Raw genomic sequence first — 21850 nt, forward strand, 5'->3', positions numbered from 1 at the left:
ATGACCAAAGAGCTTTCCCTCTATCACATAGAAAATGGATTTCTTTAGATTGAGAAAGATTCCATGTTCTTGACATCTTTGGAAGAATTTCTTCAAATCTTTTATGTGATCTCTCCTCTTTTTCAAAAACATAGTGAGGTCATACAGATATATAACTATAATCTGGTCCTTTAGATTAGTAAACCTTTTACTCATACACCTTTGAAATGTGGTGCCAACATTGATGAGCCCAAAGGGCATTCTATGATATGCAAACATACCCCTAGGAGTGGTGAATGTTGTCTTATGCTAGTCCTTCTCTTCCACTTCAACTTGATTGTGACCTAAGAACCTATCAAGCATGGACATCCTTTTGGATCCAACCACTATTTGTAGTAAGTAATCCATATTAGGGAGAGAAAAATTATCCTTCAAAGATGCCTGGTTCAAATTATGGAAATCAATGCAGATCCTTATTTCTCAATTCTTCTTCTTGACTAGTACTCTATTAGCTACCTAGGTGGAGTGAAGGATGGGATAGATGATTATTGCTTTCAACATTTTATCTACTTCCCAAAATATGGTGTCTGCTACCTTAGGATTATAATTCCTTTATTTCTGCTAGAAAGGGATTGCATCAAGTTTGAGAGGAATCTGATGTTTAATCTTCTCACCTCTATAGCTTTTCAAGTCTTCATAACTCCAAGTGAATACATCATGGTATTCTATAAAAGGTAGATTAGTGGCCTCTTTCTCTTTTGATGAATAGAACTTACCAATATTGATCATTTTAGGATTATACACATCACCAATATTTACTCCTTCATACTCACCAGTGGTAGGTCCCTTTTCTACCCTCTTTTGCTTTGTGTAGACATCATGTCTATTAAATGATTTCTCCAAAGACACAAAGTATGGGCAAATGATATTACCTCATAATTAGATTTCATCTATTTGATTTTCTTTTAACTCATGATTAGAGTCTTCATTGTTACCTAAACATTAGAATGATGTTTGGAAGTAGCCTTGTCATTTTCTAAGAACAATTGCAAGCTCTTGTCATCTTTGAAGACTTGCCAAGATTCTATATTATGTGGAATAGAGGTTAGATATACAATCTCAATCCGGTACTTCTTATCTTTGAATTTTGGATGAGGTAATAGTACATAAGTAGAAATTGCTAAGGAATTAGCTTTGGTGTTCATATCCCTTGACACTAATTCAATAGAAAAAGCATCTAGGCCTTCTATTTTGTCCCAAACTCTATTTCTATAATTCTTCAACTTGTGATTCTTCACAAAGTATTGCCCTTTAATTTTTCTTATAGTGAGCTCTGCATCACCTTGATCTTTTAGGATCTTTATTCCTTTTTCTTTTGCTATCATTATCCCTAGTAGTAAGGCCTCATACTCTACACTATTATTTGTATTCCCAAACTCCAATTTGAAGGCCATGGGTTTAGGTTCTCCTTCAAGGGGTATTAACACTACACCTACACCAAATCCTAATGTGGGACAACTTCCATCGAACTCTAATGTCCATATAGATGATGACTCTTTCTCTTTACTTAAGGCTTTCATCTTTGAGCCTTCAATTTCTTTCTCATTCAGAATGTTTTTAGTAAATAACATGTAATTTCCAATCTCTAGCTCTTGATAGAGAATCTGAGCTTTAGGATCATCTAATTTTAAGATAGTAAATTTTTCCTTTTCTTCTAGTTCTAATTTGACTTTCTTACTTCCCATGGGTATGATTGCCTAAGACCAATCCAACTTTATTTCTCCTCCCAAGTCTTGAAAAAAACTTCTTCTTAAGAGAATCCCATAGCTTGCTAGAATATATGTCACTAGAATGGTCAGTAAAAGTTTCTTTTCTGGATGAGAGGCTAAGGCTACTTGAGCATCTTTAATCTACTTGAGCAAGAATACTTGTTTAGCATCTATAGAGTAACACCTCCCATGAACTTTGGTAATGTTGAGACCCAGGGCTTTGGCTACAAAATAACGCATAACTTTATTTGACACACCTAAATCTATTATGCAATTACTCAACTTACATCCATTAATATATAGTGAAATATAAAATGGATCAAGTTGTTTCCCAAGAGAGGTTGCTAAAATAGTAGAATCCTCTTGATTAAATAGGTTAGATGTCAAGGTTTCATCCCCTTCTTCAATAGTCACATTGTGATTTAAATTTGAAGTATCCCTTTAGATTGATCTACTAGTCATTTCAACTCAAAGGGGTCGAGACTTCAAATAATCTATAGGGGAAATTTGGATTTTTGATTCTTCATAGAATTGAATGAAATCAAAAGGCATTTTTTCCTTACCCATTTGAGAAGTTGATACTCCTTGATCAACATGAATATTATTCACTGAGGGACTAGGATCATTCCTCTAAGGATGACTGGAGCATTGATTCTTTAGCCTTTGACCTCAAGTAAGTACTGTATATGAAATTCCATCAATGATCGAATAATATTTTCCTTTTGGTTTAGAATCTAACTCATATTCCAAAAATAAATTTCCAGAGTCACCATTTGAGTATGAATCTGACTCCAAACAAGGAGTTGCAGTGTTCAACTCATTGGTGGATAATAACAACATCATACGAGTAGTTTCTAGATAGCTCTCACTATCATGATACATTGTCAAATGAAAGACACACATATTTCCTTTATTTGGTGCCACTTCAATTGGCAACCTAAGTTGTGAGCTTGTGAGCTGTAGAAATTTTCCATCATTGTTCTTTCCTAGAAAATTTTGATAATTTCATTGGTAGGAATGATTGAATTAGGGTAATTGCCTTTTTACCACTACCAACTCATTAGATAGTTTCTAAATCATTTCATTAGATGATGTGGTGTTACTGGAACTCCCTTTAGTTTGAAGTTCTCACTTCCAATTTAATTTCCTTCTTTTGTGCATCTGCTAAATCCATGGGATGTGCCCTTCTCAAGTCATAATTGATATCTTGGTGCATCACACTTATAAAGAAGGTTTTTAGATTACCAGTAGTGGGCCTGTCAGTAGTTGGAATTCTATTGGTAATCTTATTGAAATTAGCAACAAAATCTATCATACTCATGGTAGGTTATTTTTTAATAGATGCCAGTTGTCTTAACAAGACATGTTCATCTTCTATAGTCTTAAATATTGTCTCAAAGGCCATTCTCATTGTATCCCAATTAGTGATTGAGCCACCATCCAGATGATAGAACCAATCTTTTTCACTTTCTATCAAGGTTTTGACAAATAATCTTATGAAAACATCCTCATTTGCAATTCCTAAGATGTGAGTAGCTGCAAAGAAGGATTTAATGTGTTCATTTGTGGTAACCTTCCCATCACCTAAAAATTTGGGGAAATTCTTCCTTGAACTAGTTAAGAGTGGGTGATAAGCTATTAGTTCTAATCGTCCTATTGTTGTAGCCCATGGAGCAGCCATAATTATTATGGCAAGGTATGGTGGGAAATTAACAAATGGGGGAGTAGTGATTCTATACAGGGAAAATACCTACCAGTTAGTATGTGAAGTGCTTTGATTCCTAATAGGGGAAGGTGGTCTACTTCGTCTCTTCTTTTCACCTTTCTATTTCAAATTAATGTCTAGGATGGGAATACCAAGCTCTATAAGTTTATCAAAAATAGGGTCTTGCCCACCCTATTCCTTGGTACTTCTAAGGAAACTTGTTTGTTCTAGGATGCTAGGCTAGTTTTCTCTTTGATCTTCACATCTCAATTTTCTTTCTACTCTTTTGATGTCTCTCCTCTGAACAACCCTTTCTAAAGCTTTGTCTCTTGATTCTTCCTCTTCCAATACTTAGCTAGCATTCTTATAATGTTCAAAATTCCTCCTATTTCTCCAAAAAAAATGTACTAAGGGATGAAATTATGTCTTCTTGGTCATCTTAAAAACCAAGGTTAGGTTGGAGCATTGAAAAAATGTTTTCATGAGGTAGTACCATTTTTCCAAATGATATAGGCTTATTATTCAAGAAACTATTCATCTCCATAGTAGAGTCACCAAAAATCTATTAGTAAATAGATTTGTTCTTTGTTGACTATGACTCTTGAATGCCCAAATTATGAACAATATCTGATTACAAGTAGTTGAAAAGCCACTTCTGGATAGATTGGCTTTTCTCTGAATTAATAGGTATAGCTCCCTATGGTAGATTTGCAATGAATTATATTTTATTCCTAAAACTAATAGGGGGTGTGTTCTTAACCTGAGAATAGAAAAGGTAAAATTGAGCTAGACCTAAACAGGGTATAACTTAGGTAGAAAAATATTTCTAAAGAATTGATTAAGTTCATGAACCCACACATCTTATGAACTCACAAAGCTTAATGACTTAAAATAGCATAACAAATAATACTAAACTAAATTAACTAGGATCTAAACTATAGAGAAGAAGAAGTTAACTAAAATGGAAATTTTTTTAGGAGATTTCTCTTTTAACATGCAATGACACCACTTATCACATCTGTTCACTACCTCAAAATAGGGGAATGAAACTATGTTCTTTCCTTGCTTCAATCTAGATAAAAGAGAAAACTTATAACTAACAACTAACAGAAATGGAATAGAAAATAGCTGATACAAAATACCATTCAATTTACTCTACAACATCAAGTAATTCACACCAAAAATTTGCTGACCTCTTATTAATCTTTCAATTTCATACATATAGGACTCTGAGATGATTGTTACAATAGAAGTTCAATCAGTTCATCTCCTCAAAGAATGACAAATGACAAGAAACTAGTTTTTCATATTGCAATATTTACATAAGAAAGTGAAAAGGGGGTAGAATGTGAAACACTTCATCTTCTTCCTCTTTTCTACTTTTTTTCTATAGGCCTTAGCAATGACTATGATTGGGATTATCTTGTCATGCCTAGGCACATGTATGTTGGTGTATCTCAAGAGCCACTTAGAATGCTCCCTGGCCAAATCCTTCACAACATTCAATTGATTTGGAAATTACTTCATGGCCATCCATATGCATCCACTAATTTTATAGAGTTCTGCAACTCTATTTTGATTACTAAAAGATACATCAGTCAGACTATCTAAGAATTTGGAGAAATTCTCCTTCATGATATTTATCCCAATGAGTGCTTTCGTTTGGCCACTAATCTATGACTTTGTATGTAGTCCCCTCATGAGTTCAAATCCTCTATCTTGGGCCTTCTTAACTTTATCTTCTATTTCCTTAAGTCCTTTTTCTACTAATAAGATCATTTTTTACTTGAACTACATGCTCTAAAGACATTTGAATAGAGGTCTATCTCCCTTTGGCAAGATTTTTGCTTCAACAGCTTCCTTTATCTTTATTTGAATGATCATCTTTAGAAGAGAGATACAATCATCACTCTTCACTCTTTCTCTGGCTAAAGTAGTTCTATTTTCTAAGATATTATCCTTCTCTATTTCTAATCTTAAGATAACTTTGCCAATTTGTTCTATAACAGGGACTCCCTCTAATTTAAGCTTCCCAATCCAATCTTTATGAATTTGGCCAAAGTGCCTATCTTCCTGAAGTTGAGAGATAACGGCTTAAACTTTAGAAGTATTAGGATTTCTTGTTACTAGTACTCTAGAGATAGTTGCCGGTGGAGTGACCAATTATTTGATGAATCTATTGAACTCTTCTATCTTAGCCTTCATCCTAACTTTTGACAACTTCAATTTTTCCAATTGTTCCTCAATTCCTTCATTGGCTGACTTCCACAAGCCAACCTTGGTATCATGTTTGGCCTCTCCAAGGTCCACTAAGTGTAAGGTAAAATCATTAGAAGTCATATCTTCAATTCTTCCTTCTTTTTTTGGCTTGGCTATCTCTATTTTTATGTGCCCTATTTCTAGATCTTGCCCAAGTATAGATAAGGTTTATTGTTTCTTCACCTTGGTTAATCTAGATCCAAAGTAAACTGCAAGGGATATGGTATCCTTGGCGAGGGAACTTTCACCTTTCCTTTTTCTCTTTCTCTCTAGAGTATCCTCTAACTAGGAATTAGTGCCTATGACCTTGGAGGTCCTCCCAAGTGATTCTATGCTAAACATCTTCTTCTTGACTAGAGTGATTATCATCACAGTTGAAGAGAAGGGATTATTTAGGGCTTGAAAAATGAGCTTGGAAGAGCTCTGGCCTTTCTCCACCTTTGAGGTTCTATTGGTTGCCTCATCAGACTTAGTTGATTCACTTCTACTACACTTTCCATCTCCCAAATCTACTATCTGCATTGGGGAGCCACTTGGTTGCAGAAGTGTAGCACTTACTGGTGGAACTAGGCTATGATGAGGTGAGGGAATTGGGGTGACATGAGGAGAGGGGATTAGTGTAACATATAGAGAGGGAATTGAGGTAATATCAATATTCCTTAGCTCCTTTATCTTCTTCTCCTCAGCATCAATTTGGGTTCTAATAACTAGGAGGGAGCCATCATGACAAGCCTTAGCCATGGGGTTGCTCTTGTCTAAAGGTTGGTCACCTCCTCCCAAAGGTTAAGCTAGTCCTTGAGTGATAGCTAGTGGTACACCTAGTGTAGCACTCTGGGAGGAAGAGGGAGTTGTTGTTGTTGCTAGACAAGCTTGAGTGGTTATTTCTTTACTCTAGCTTCTTTTGGCTATCCATTCAACCCATTTCCCAGTTCTTTTTATTATTCAAGCCATCGTAGTGACTAAATCTTCCTCAATATCCTCAGAAGCCTTTGAATTGATAGAAGTGTTCCTTAACTCAGTTAGATATGTATTACTATACATATATTGTCCATCATCCTCCAATCCTTCAACATTAAGATTGGTATTATACATTTATATTTTCTCCATTGTAAGCCCAACAAAAGCACGATCTTGAATTTCAAATTCATCTTTACAATCCACCCAATAATCTTCAACCGTGGTAATGTGTTTGATCACACTCCTAATCTATAACACCTCCCTAGCATATCCATTTAGATCAAACATAGGTCTCAATACATCATACATCTCCAATTTGTATTTCATCTCAAACACTATGAGTATATTCTTTACATTAGATCAGGACTTGCAACCGAAAGCTCCTACTTTCATAGGGAATGCATATCCCTTCTTTTTCAAGCTTTTGCTTAGCACATTGACCTAGACTGTCTGCCTCATGATCTCTATTAGCATGATCATATTTCTCAGATACTTGGTTAGCTTCAAGTGGAATCCATCAAAAGCTGCAAGATGCAAATATGAGAAATATGAGAACAAGATAAAATAGCTTCTAAACTAACTAATAACTGGCATTGCCTCTGGATTTAATCTCTTCTCTAGGCATCCCTAGAGTTTCCTGCAAATTATCATTGTGAATGCATCATTAACTTTGACATACTCAACATAACTATTTTGTAATTGCAAGCATGGATAGAACTCATAACACTTCACATCATTAGGAAACTTTTCTATTCTTGGAAGGCTTGGCCATAACTGTAGAGATGCTAGCATGTAAATTAGAAAGGAAGACATATAGAAAGTGTTGTAGAACTTTGTGGCACTGAGAGCATTAGAAAGATTTTCACGTATCTCATGAGCCCAATCAATATATTTTGTATCCAAAAAAAATAACTTGTACTAGAAAGAAATATTGTTCAATGAAATTTAGAGCTTCTACCTCACCTTTTAATCTATGCAGGAGAACCAGAATGTCTACAATCTCAAGTTTGAGATTAGTACCAAATAGAGTTTTGGGGACCTTACTCTTGGTACTCTGTGGCTTTTGAAACTAGGACTACATAATTTCCTTCATCCACACCATCTTCTTTGTGGAGAACTTACAGACTGCTCCTTCTATTGTCAAGTCTAAAAACTCCTCCTATTCTAGAACTCGAAAGCAATTTACCATAGTTTTCCTATCAATGGAGATTAATACTATATGATCAAGTAACACAATTTGTTTGGTATCTAGATTGTAGTGATTTATGCATTCATAAATTAATTCTAAAGCTTGGACTACCACTAGGAAACCAACTTCCTCTACTAGTCCACATCCTTGAAGCTTGTAAGTTATGTGATGAATTGGCTCTGACTTCAACCTCCTTTGGAAATCTTGCATATCATAAAAATGGATTGAAGTATCCATGAAATTATATAATGTGGACTTGATTCCATTTAGCCCATCAAAATATACAAACTTGGTTTCCATTCTATCTAAGAATGAAGTAGATTGGAATTTCAAATCTAGATAAAGAATAGGATATTGAATTTGCAAATATAGATAATTTGAAAGTGTTGTGCAATTTAATAGAATAACAGTTCAAGAAAAAGTGATAGTTTGAATAACTGTTATGTTTCCATCTATATAGGAGTCTCAATTCATCTATTGATCTTTAGGATTCATACCACACAAATTAATTAAAGGATAAATCCATTGAAATAGTAAATGTGGGAGCTCTAATGGATATTTCAGCATCTTTCCACTATTTCCATTGGCCCAATAGTAACTTTCCTTTTTTTCATACTTACTTTTCCATTTCTATTAAGTTTCGAAGAATTATGAATAGAGTACCCCATAAGGAAATATCTGCCTAATTGAATTCTGCTCAATATACCTTTCTTGCAATGGTTAGATTGTTTCCATTATCATCTTAAGATGGTTTTGTGCAATTTGTGGGCCTAATCCACTTACAATGTTGAGTTTCTCTTGAATACAAAAAATTGTTCTCATGGGTTGAAAACTCACTGAGGAGAAGACGATTCTAATTTTTCTGCCTAGGCTATCCTTTAAACTTTATCCTTTGAGTTAATATTTCCTTTGGGTTCAAAAAAACTTAAAAGGATTGTGAAAGTCGAAAAAGGGCCCACTTTCTCATTTCTTTCCTTTATAATTGCCTTTGGCAGAAAATGGACTTCATGGGTCAAAAGCTCACCGAGGAGAAGTAAGTTTTGAGTTTTTTGTGTAAGATGATTTTGAGCACTATGATGAATCTTGAATGTTTCCCAAGGTAGAATATTGTAGTGAAAATAGGGATTTTCCATAAGATAGCTCATTATCTTCTTACATGGATCTGTGAGCCTCATTTGTTGCTCTTTATGGGAAATCTCCTTCATGGGTTGAAAAACCACCGAGGAGAAGGCTATGCTTGATTTTTTGCAAGCTTCCTTCTTTTATCAAAACATGATAAGCCACAAACAAGCCCAAATTTTTGAATAACTTTTGCATGTTGCATGAATCCCCATCGAATTAGGTACTAAGCTACCCATAAACTCACAACATCAAGGAAAACCGCTTGGCCATGAAATGTGGAGGAAGGGAAAGATGAAAGATCTAATGGAGACTCTTTTCACCTAAGAGGAATTAGAACAAGACCCAGACATACTTAGGTTTAACTGAGACACAAAATTTTCCACTTTTGCAAAATGGTTACATGGTGAAAAGTGGGGCAACACATTTATATAATAACCTTAATTTATTACTTTACCATTGTTATTCCATTTTACAACATATTTTTTATTTTGTTTTAATGGACACTTACATTTTATTTTGGTTTTAATTATATGCAACCATATTAATAACCTACCCATTATGTACTACTAACTAGATTTTCAATATCAATTTTAATTATTTTAATTCTAAATGCTACTACATTTATATTATTATCTACTAACAATCTAAAATTAGTTCAATAATTTAATATAATAGACTTAAATACTGCTACTAACTAGGCTAGCACTATCCACTAGCTAAACTAATCTTAAATTTGTAACTAAATTACTAATATATCCCACTAACTAAATGATATTTGCAATAAAATAAAATCTAGCCTTAACCCTTTATTTCTAACATTGACTACCCACTCCTTTTCAACTAACAAATGAACATATTAACATTCCCTTTAATCCTACTACCTTCCTAGATATTCAAACTCAACCCCAATCTTCACATGCCACATGGCCTAAATAATCCCCACACCATCCTTCCTTTCTCCCAACACTTTTACCAAAGTCCAACCATGTGGACTATTCCCTAACCAAATCCACTCACCTCCTTTCCCAATCTCTTATGCACCTTAATTCCACTCCCCAATCCCAAGTGATCTCTTTGCCCTCATGCATCACATAACCTCCAAAAGCACTCCCTCTCTTATGGCATGATGTGACTGGTCCCATCAATTTGACCCAACCCTCATTGAAAGAAGGAGATTGTTGAAAACAGATTGATACAAGTATGATCAATATGTTTCAATCATTATTTTGTTATTGAAGTCAAGCCTACTATTTTTTGGCAAGACAACTACTTGCAAGATTTAAGTACTATCACTTATTTGATTGATGAAATAGATTTGATCAAAAGATGTAACAATAGCACCTAGAGGAAAGTTTGAGTTATGTTATGTAAAAGAGTACAAGAACCAACTAAGACAATGATAACATGACATATTGGTATTCTACTTAAGCTTACAAAAGGTTGGTTACACTAAGAAAGTTTAGAAAACAATTTTAAAAAAAAAAAAATTGCAAAGCTTGACCAAGTGAATAGTAGGTGCTAAGAAAAGTCAATGCAAGTCGAGCAGAAAATTAGTTGGACCTAAGTAAAAGTATATTCTAGTGTATGTCAAGTAAAATAGTGGATGCCAAGTAAAGTTAAGTTGATGTTGAGCACCAGTAAACTTTAGTTCATACCGAGTGATTCTACAAAGGATGTCGAACAATGCAGTGTGTGTCAAGCATAAGAAGCAAGTTAATGCCGAGTAGTTGCATTACTTGAAGAAACATGAATTCAATGGATTTGAACTGACATGTTTATTTGCTTAGATTGTGTGAACTAGGTGGAAGATAAGATTGATGATCTAGTGGCATAGAATTCAAGGTAAACTATTTTGAGGTGAATTCAAAGAGGATTCAAGGAGAAGTTTCTAGAAGAGATATAAAATAAGGGGTAGATTCATTGAATCCTACCTAATCTGTCCTCACCCTAAATTTGATTATGGAGAATGAACAGAAAAAAATCTTAATTTTCTATTTATAGGGATGGCTACTTAAATGAAAGGGTTGTCATGTGTAAGAACCTAAGGAAGAAAAGAAGTCAAGGGCATTACTTCATAAAGTGACCTAAGAGAAGAATATACATTGGAATGTTAAGCAAGAAGGCTTAAGGGAATGAATGCTTGAAGGCTGAACAAGCTATCAAAGCTGAAATGTGTGAAGCCTAAGAAGAATAGAGGATTAAAATGGAGATCTATAATCGACAAATGTACTTGTAAGTTGTTATTAGATCAAGTCTTACTATTACTCTCTAATAATTATATTAGTCTAGGGTAAATCATTTGGATTAAGGTTGACCTAACAATCATTCACAAATCCTTTAATCAAGTGACATTCAAAGTGAATGGTCTAAAGTCCTATAACAAGGCTCATTCCTAATAAGGTGATTGTAATCCTTTAATAGGGTCACATTTAATAGTGTGTATTGCAACCTTATAATAGGGTTGGCCTTTCACAGGGCATCACTTCAAAAGAGTGAAAAAGAGTAGCATGTTACTGGTGGTTTTTCCCAAATTGGGTTTTCATGTAAATCATTGTGTCAAATGTGTTGTTGAATCTATTATATTTTATGTTTAAATTTCTAAAAATTGATTTGACAATAACCTATAAGTTTTAAGTGATTGCATAATCTTATGGATGCATGCATGATGATAAATGTTTTATGGGTTCACTAAGTTGTGAATGGTTTTATTTATACATCTAGACCTTCGATAATTAATTCATCCCCCTCTCTTAGTTATTCTAAAGTATTCCAACAATTGGTATCAGAGCCATCTACTTAAGAGAACTAGTTTGAAGGTACTAGAAGCACAAAGATCAAGATGTCAAAAAGAGAAGTACCCAAACCTAGCAGAGATAACTTTCCTGCATGGAAAAGTTTGATGTAGCTACACCTTGGAGGACTTGGAGATCATGCACAATCTACCATTACTACCAAGCATATTGATCCTACTATAGATCCAACTACTAAGGATATGAAAAAGAAGAAAGAACATAACTAGGCAATACTTGAGATTGGTTCTACCCTAAGCTATGCTAAATTTGATGATATCAAAGCTCTTGATAGTGAAAATAAAATCTTGGATGCCTTAACCACCATCTATGGAAGAGACACTAATGTTCTAAGAGCCAAAGCTAAAAGTCTTAGAGGTAAGTTTGATGATATGAGAATGGAAGAAGGTGAAAATATTGCTCAATATGTCACAGGGATAAAAGAATTTATTAATGCAATAAGAGGAGCTATTGGAACAATAGATGATGATACTATACTACACAAATTTTTAAGAACACAACTACCTATATATGCTATTAGAGTTTCTACAATTCAAGAATTGAGATGTATACCAGGGAATAATCTATCACTTGAAAGTATGGTAGGTAGGCTCACTGCCTTTGAGCTATCTAACTTTGATAATTAAAAACCTAAGAATATTGAATCTACTTTAAAAGCTAAGGTGTCATTGAAGGAAACTAATGAGAGGAAGAAGAAGAAGAAAAAGATAAAGTACATGTCCAGTGATAGTGATATAGATGAGGAGGATATAGAACAACTTGAAGTACTATTGGCAAGAAGATTCTATTGAGGTAAATGCAAGATCAAAGATAAATAACCTATCATTTGTTTCAATCACAATGAGGTTAGTCACATTTCTACTAGATGTCTAGAAAAGAAGAACTATAGAGGTGGTGACAAGTATAAAAGTAGAAGAGATGAAGATAGCAAGGACTACAAAGACAAAAGAAAAAAAGTCATGCTACATTATTGAAGAGGAAACAAAAGATGAATTTGATGAACATGATGATGAAGTGGTGCATGTTGCAATGAAGGATGAATCTAATGAAGATGAGGCAACTATACTTGTGACTTGTGTGAACACAAATGACAAATGGATCATTAATAGTGGGTGTTCACATCACATGACTAGAGACAAAAGTAAGTTCAATACGTGGAATTTTTATGATAGAAATAGTGTAATATTTGGTAATGATGCACCATGTTTGATAAAAGGAAAAGGTTATATCAAACTCACATATAATATTTTATGTGAAAATTTTTACTATGTTAAAGGACTTGACTATAATCTCTTAAGTGTGTCACAAATGAATAATTTAGGATGTAAGGTTGAGTTTGAAAATATATTTCTAATATATATGACACAAACGGGAAACTAATTGGAAAGGGTGATTAGACTAGAAGTAATCTATTCTACCTTAACATAGAGGATGTTACTTGTATAGTTGTAAAATTTAATGATGTGTGGCTATAGTACAAGAGGTTATGTCATGTTAATTTTGATAACCTAGTTAGTATCAATAACATGAGAAAATTTAGAGGTTTTCCTAAATTAAAGAAGTCTCATAATATAATGTGCAAACAATGTCAGTTAGGAAAAAATGACAAAGTCAAGTTTCAAGAGGAAAACTCATACCTCTAAAGAAATACTAGAGATTTTTCATACTAACTTGTCTAGACCAATTAAAGTACAAAGCTACAAAGGAGATAAGTATATTATATATTTTTTTTATGATTATTCTAGAATGATGACAATTATGTTCATGAAGCATAAATCTAATGCTTTACAAATGTTTAAATGGTACTTAGAAATAGTTGAGAAGGAAATAGGTAAAAGTATGAAATGTTTGAGATCTAATAGAGGAGGAGAATTTATGTCAAATGAGTTTAAGGTGTTCTGTAATGATAGAAGAATTAAAAGGCAAACATCTACCCCTAGAACCCCTCCACAAAATGGAATTTTTGAAAGAAGGAATAGATTTGTATTGGATTGTGCTAGAACACTCATGATGGAGAAAAATATTGCTTTAAAATATTGGAGAGAAGTTTATGTGCAATTGTCTATACCTTGAACCATGTACAAGTCAAGAAAGTACTTATTCAACACCTTTTGAATTATGTCATGGATACTCACCCAATGTAAAATATTTTAAAGTATTTGGAAGCAAATTTTATATTTTCAAAGACTCTAGGAATGGTAAACTAGATGCAAAAAGTGAAGAAGGTATATTCCTAGGCTCTTCTACAAAAAGTAAAGCTTACAAGTGTTTAAATTCTAACACTAACAAAGTTGTGTAAAGTGCAAATGTAAATTTTGATGAATTTACAGAAGTATATGAGGTTTAACCTATGAGAGAACTAGAAGAATACAAATAATTTGTATACTTTTATGAAATAATGTCTACTGAAGAAAATGTTGTAAATTAAGCTACAAACCAATAGCAAGTTTCAATGAATACTAAGTCAAATACTATGAATGCTAAGCTGCATTCATGAACTGAGCTACACTTAGATGCCGAGCTACAAAATGAATTTGAAGCTCATTCTGATTCTAAGATTAGTATACATGAAAGAGATGCTGAGTGAACCAAGCTACACTTAGATGCCAAGCTACAAAATGAATTTGAAGCTCATTCTGATTCTAAGATCAGTATACATGAAAGAGATGCTAAGCTACCTAACAAAGATGTACATAGTGAATCTAAAGTTAAAAGACCAAATGAAGAAACTATAGGTGAATCAAGATTGTCAAAATATGTCAAGGGACATCATCTAGCTACAAAAACTATTGGAGATAAAGATGCTATACCAATAAGAAGAAATAGATTGAGAAATGATACATGTTTGTTGAGCATGAAAGAACCTAAAATAGTGAAAGATGCCTTGGAAGATATGGACTAGAGTAAAGCAATGGAAGAAGAGATTGAACAAATTGAGAAAAAAAAAACATGAACTCTAGTTCCTAAACTAGAACATGAAAATGTGAATGGCACCAAGTGGATATTCAAAAACAAGCTAGATGAAAATGGTGAAGTCACAAGGAACAAGCAAGATTAGTTTGCAAAGGATATGCACAAGAAGAAGGATTTGACTATGGAGAAACTTTTTCTCCTATTACTAGATTGAAAGGAGTAAGAACACTATTTTCTTATTCTACATACAAAGGTTTTAAATTTTATCAAATGGATGTTAAAACTGCATTTCTAAATGACATATTAGAGGAAGAAGTTTACATAGAATAGCCAGAAAAATTTGTCAATGTTAACAATAAGAACATGCTATGTAGATTACACAAGGCTTTATATAGTTTGAAACAAGCACCAAGAGCATGGTATGAAAGACCTCATAAGTATCTTGTGAAGATTGGATTTGAAAGGACTGATGATAACAACAATGTGTACATGAAGATAGAGAAAGGAAAAGGTATTTTGTTATCTAAAATTTTTCTTGATGATATCATATTTGGAGGTCAAAATGCTTTATGTAAGGCTTCTGCATATAAAATGAAGCAAGAATTTGAAATTTCTATGTTTGGAGACATCAAGTTCTTTGTGGGTTGCAAGTATATCAAATGAAATATGGTATATACATCACTTAGTTAAAGTATGTCAAGAAAATATTAAAAACTTCTGGATTGGAGGATTCCAAACTAGTAAGCACACCTATGGTGATAGGACACAAATTTTAAAATAACGATGATTCATCTAAAGTGAATCAAACAATGTACAAGTCTATGATTAGCAAATTAAAATATATAGTACATAGCAGACCTAACATTGCATTATCTATAGGGATAGTTTCAAGATTCTCTACTAATCCTAGGGAGAATCATTTGATGGTTATATAGAGAATGATGAGATATCCAAATGGAACAAAGGAGTATGACCTATACTATAAGAAAAATGATAAATTTGAATTAAGAGCCTATATTAATGTTAATTGGCCTAGAAACATTGATCGTAGAAAGAGCACTAGTGGATGACCATTTTTCTTATGTAAGAGGTTGGTTACATGGAGTAGCAAAAAAAAAAATTGCACTTCACAATCTACTACTAAAGCTGAATATGTTGTTTCTTTTGTAAATTGTACAAACATTGTATGGATCAAATAGATACTCAAAGGTATGAGGGAAAGGATCAAAAAACTAGATACTTTATTGTGATAATACAAGTGTTATAGATATATTAAAGAATCTCATAATGCACAAAAAGACTAAGCACATTGCAATCAAGTATCATTACTTGAGATAATTAGTTCAAGATAAAGAAGTGAAGATGGAATTTGTTAACACAAAAGAACAAATTGCAAATATCTTCACAAAAGCATTACCTAAGGATGCTCATGAGTATCTAAGAGGTAAACTAGGAGTGATACCCCTATCAAAGGCTATCTAAGTAACAAAAGGAGTTCCCTATATCAAACAAGCTAATTTTCATAAGTTACAAATTGATGTAGTGGATCTTACTTTAGGAGCTCCCTAAAGTAATCAAAGAGTTGAAATATAAAATAAATAACAAGCAGGGTGATAGAGGGAGAAACTAATTTTATAGCTACATGTTAAGATGACAAGTCTTTGGGATTGTTGTCAAAGGGGAGAAATACAAGAATGAAAAAAACTAATCCTAGAGGGAAAGATTTACTAATCAAAGGGAAAAACAAGAAAGAGGAAGATAGTTACTAATCAGGAGAAATACAAGAGATTGGAGATTGAACAATGAGGGAGAAATTCTAACACCTATCTAGTAAGAGGGAGATAATTTTAGAGGGAGATACAAGAAGTAATTCAGAGGGAGTAATAAGGATGACACAAAGGAGTTTTGTAACCTATTCAAAAGATGAAAGATTGTTGATAGAGGGAGAGATTTCAATACAAGGAATTTTTTCATTTTTTTAAAATATTTTTTCGGTCTTACTATTTTAACCTAGTCAATTTGGTTGATTAGTTTGGTTTGCCATCAATGCCAAAGAGGAAGATTGTTGAAAGAAGAAGATTGTTGAAAATAGATTGATAAAAGTATGATCAATATGTTTCAATCATTTTTTTGTCACTAATGTCAAACCTACTATTTTATGGCAAGACAACTGCTTGCAAGATTTAAGTACTATCACTTATTTGATTGATGAAGAGGATTTAATCAAAACATGTAACAATAACAAGTAGAGGAAAGGTTGAGTTATGTTATGTAAAGGAGTACAAGAATCAGATAAGACAATGATAACATGATGTATTGCTAATCTACTTAAGATTACAAAGGTTGGCTACACTAAGAAATTTTAGAAGAACAAGTTAAATAAAGTTTTTTTAGAAAGCTTGATTGAGTGGATAGTGGGTGTCAAGAAAAGGCAGTGCAAGCCCAGAAAAAAATCAATTAGACCTGAGTAAAAGTCTATTCTAGTGTATGCCGAGTAAAATAATAGATGGATAGTAAAATTAAGATTATTTTGAGAATAGCAAACTTTAGTCCATGCCAAGTGATTCTATAGAGCATGTCAAGCAAAAAAATGTGTTTCAAGCATCAAAAGCAAGTTAATGTCAAGTGGCTATATTACTTGGAAAATTGTGAATTTGATGGTTATGAGTTGACAAGTTTATTTTTTTGGATTATGTGAACTAGGTGGAAGATAATATTGATGATATGGTGGCACAAAATTCAAGGTAAACAATTTTGAGGTAAATTCAAAGAGGATTAAAGGAGAAGTTTCTAGAAGAGATATGAAATAAGGGGTAGATTCATTGAATCCTACCTAATCTATCCTAACCCTAAATTGGATGATGGAGAATGAATAGGAAAAAATCTTAATTTCTTATTTATAGGGATGGCTAGTCAGAAGCAAGGATTGTCATGTGTGAGAACCTAAGGAAGACAAGAAGTCAAGGGCATTACTTCATTAAGTGACCTAAGAGAAGAGTCTGCATTTGCATGTTATGCAAGAAGGCTTAAGGGTATGAATGCTTGAAGAGTGAACAAGATATTAGAGTTGAAATGTGTAAAGACCAAATAGAATGGAGTACTAAAATAGAGATCTATAATTTGCAAATAAAGTTTTAAGTTGTTATTAGATCAATCCTTACTATTACTCTCTAATAACTGTATCAATCTAGGATAAATCCTTTGGATTAAGGTTGACCTAATAGTCATTTGTAAATCTTTTAATCAAGTGACATTTCAAGTGAATGGTCTAAAGTCCTCTAACAAGGCTCACTCCTAATAGGGTGATTGAAATCCTTTAATAGGGTTACATTTAATAGTTTGTATTGTAACTTTTAATAGGGTTGGCCTCTCATAGGGCATCACATCAAAAGATTGAAAAAGAGTAGCATGTTACTGGTGATTTTTCCCAAATTGGGTTTCCACATAAATCATTGTGTCAAATTTGTTCCTAAATCTATTATGTTTCATGTTTATATTTTTGCAAATTGATTTGACAATAACCTTCAAGTTTTAAGTGATTGCATAATCTCATGGATGCATGCATGATGGTAAATATCTTATGGGTTCACTAAGCTGTGAAAAGTTTTATTTATACATAATGACTTTGGATAACTAATTCACCCCCCCACCCCCAACTCTCAATTATTCTAAAGTATTTCAAAACCTCTTTGGCATCTAGGAAAAGCATTGATAGGTCCCTCTAAAGCTAGAGATGAGACATAATAAATGGAAATGGTTCAATCTTAAAGGTGGTCTCCCCTATTTCCTCCACAAGTTTGGCCTTGTCAAGGTGGTCAAGGTATTGGGGAGAGGGAGGCCATTGATCCTAAGGGCCTCTCTTCTCCATATTATAACATTTAATTTGCTTTGTTTTTGTTTCTTATATATATATATATAGACACACACACACACACACACACACACACACTTAAAAGTTCCTCCTCTATTTATTTTTTGGTGATTAAGAAGGGTCAATTTTCATGGGGAGAGGAAACATAAGGGATTTTTTTGTTTATTTGTATTTGGGTGGAATGATTTAACCTTCTCCTAGGTACATGAATCACTAAGTACATTTCTCTTGGATTATTATCTTTGAGTACTAGTTATGTCTTATCTCCTAGATATTTATTATTTTTGAGCCTTATCTCTTAGCTAACATATTATTTTATTTATATTATATGTAGTGGATTCCAAGGTATATTCTTCCTTCATATTTTATCTGTCTATATTAAAAAGTGGATTTTCACTACTCCTCATACAAAATCCAGAGAGTTGGATATCCACTTATAGGCTTGTTGGCTTATGCATTTTCTTTGGTGCTATATTTTTACTTAGTTATTTATCTCTATTCAAAGGCTATGATGTTAGTCTTGATTTGACAATAGTTTGATGTTTTCCTAATATTCTAATGTATTTGTTTAGATCAAAAGAAATCTATCAAATTCACTCTAAGAATAGGCTTAATACATGTGATGCATTTGGAAATGATTTCAAGTATGAACAATTAGGTCAAATTTAATCTATCTGAAATCCACAAATTCCAATCCTTTCTCCTACAATAAAAATTTAAGTGATATTTCTCATTAGACTAATTACATTATGCAAATTTATTTTCATGATCAACATATTTGAAAATACAATCTCATATTATTTCATGGCTTTAAAATGAATACAATTCACATATACATGATGCTTTCCAATTATCATTAAATATAATGGATTCTCTATTTGAAATGATTCCTCTCTACATTCCAACTATATCATCAATGATATTCAAATCCTCAATGATTTCTTGTAAATACACATCATTAACATTGATACAAATACATATTTACTAATTCCAATATTGCTAGAATGTAATCATACATCACAAGTGAACAAGATGGAGATTTCTCCATTACACATGCAATACACAATTGGCAAAGTTCTTTTTGTTGGAAATAATCAAGACTAGCTAGGTCTCTGAGAGGGGAGATGTGAATCAGTAACCTCAAAACTTTTAACAAATTCAACACTTAATCAACATAATCCATTCACCATTAATTGATCTAAACTACTAAATGCATGAGAAACTGAAAGATAAACATTCATAGCACATGAACACAATATTTGGTGACCTAGAAACCTTCCCAATAGAAAGTAAAATTAGGGTGGCGATGATACCCACAAAACTTCAATACTGTAGTATAAAGTTGGCCTATTAAGGCTTACAATGATCACTTCTAATGATCTTCCCTGTTAGGAGCAATTAGAATTGCTAGGTCTACCTTGATAGAGGTTTTACAAACATACAATGAAGTATGCACTCTGTTAGGAGGTTTAGAGAAAAGATTGTTAAGTCTACCTTGTTAAAGGATTTAAATTTGATTCACCTATTAGGATGAAATAGTAGATCTGACTTACAACTTGATTTTTGGTTAGATCCTTGAAATGTTGATCACCTCTTGTGATAGATTTAACTTGGCTGCTCCTTATAGATCTTGTTGAATACTCTACTCTGCTACTAATTCGTATTCACTCTTCTCAAAAAATTACTTGTCATCATACATTCATACATACATTGGGTATGATATAATACATTACATATATACCATTCCAATTCTCATATTTACAAGGTCAGCCAAAACATAGGTTATCACAAATATTACTGAGTCAGTCCAAATGTAGAAACTTGGGTTCTAAATAGTTGACTTGGTAACCTTCTAATACTTGACATCCACTACATTACTCGGCATCATCATGCATTCAGTAGAAGTAGAGGCTCAGTCCATACTATTCACTCAATGTAGCTTCAAACTCGGTGAACAATGGAGACTTGGTAGATATAATGTAACTTGATAAGAACTAAACACTATGTTTACCTTGCTTGCATTTGGTAAACATTGCTCATCCCATCACTCAGTAGATACTAGCTTCACATCATAGTAACTGATGACTTGATAAATACTATGAAGCTCAGTATCCACTAATCTACTTGGTCTAAAAAGATGCCTCTAAATATGATCCTAACTCAACTAGACATTAGGTAAACCTCAAGGTGGAGTCAAGGTTACCAACTCAAGGAGGAAGCAATCAATTTTCACACTAAAGAAAAAATGGACTTTTTAACAACCTTTAAATGCAAAATAAACACTAAACTAGATTAGGGGTAATTAATCTCCATTATAAACTAATTACCAAAAAGGTAACTAACCTAGCCTGACTTAGATCTTTAGGTTACTCGGTTAACCCTAACTATCATGCTGGAATGCATATACAATTCACAAGTGTCAAACGACACAATAAAAACACTATTACAAAATATTAACATTTACTGATTATATAATGATACATTCATTCAATCCACGACAAAAATAAAATATGAACAATGGGGTTTGCATCTTTATCAGATTTAACCCTGGTTTCCACAATTGATACATAGGGTTTAGTTTCATTTCTCCATGAAATTTTTTGGCTAAAATATCCTGCACACTCATTACACACATCAATAGCTCAAGAGAATCACATGCATATACATTAAAAACCTATCTGGATAGTTACATAAATCAAAACATGAATCTTTCATAAAATCAACTATTTAAATTCATTTCTGCCCACATTTAATCATCTGAAATCACATAATCAATATAACATAACTTATTCATTAATTCATATTAAAGTACTAGAATAATCATCGTTAGGCATGCATACACCTAATCATCATAACAACACCAATTAAAGAATACTAAACTATCTAAAGCATAAAACCTAATCATCGAGGTATCAAATCAACACCCTTATCTTCAGGTGAAAATGCTTCATATCATTGTTAGTGAAAGTTATTATATCCATTTAAATCTCCTATAACAGTTTTAGAGAGAAGTTTCAAGATTGAAGGAAAGGAAGGAAAAGCTCTTCTCAACTTGTCATTTTACCATAACTTTTTGGTGAAGTTAGGGTTCTTCACTCTTTTGATCATGTTCTTCTTATTGTTCATGCATAAGGCATTGTTTTGTTCTTTGTATTGCTTGTGTGTGTGTTGAGGTTTTTGGGAGAGATCTTAACTTGTTCTTGGATGTCATTCTTATGCTTTGCGTTGAAAATTTATTAATAGTAAAATTTTAAATTTAAAAAAGAGAGAGTAAAT

This window comes from Cupressus sempervirens, chromosome 4, assembly GCF_028749045.1.
Source record: "Cupressus sempervirens isolate cs-2001-9-10 chromosome 4, ASM2874904v1, whole genome shotgun sequence".
Lineage (NCBI taxonomy): Eukaryota > Viridiplantae > Streptophyta > Pinopsida > Cupressales > Cupressaceae > Cupressus > Cupressus sempervirens.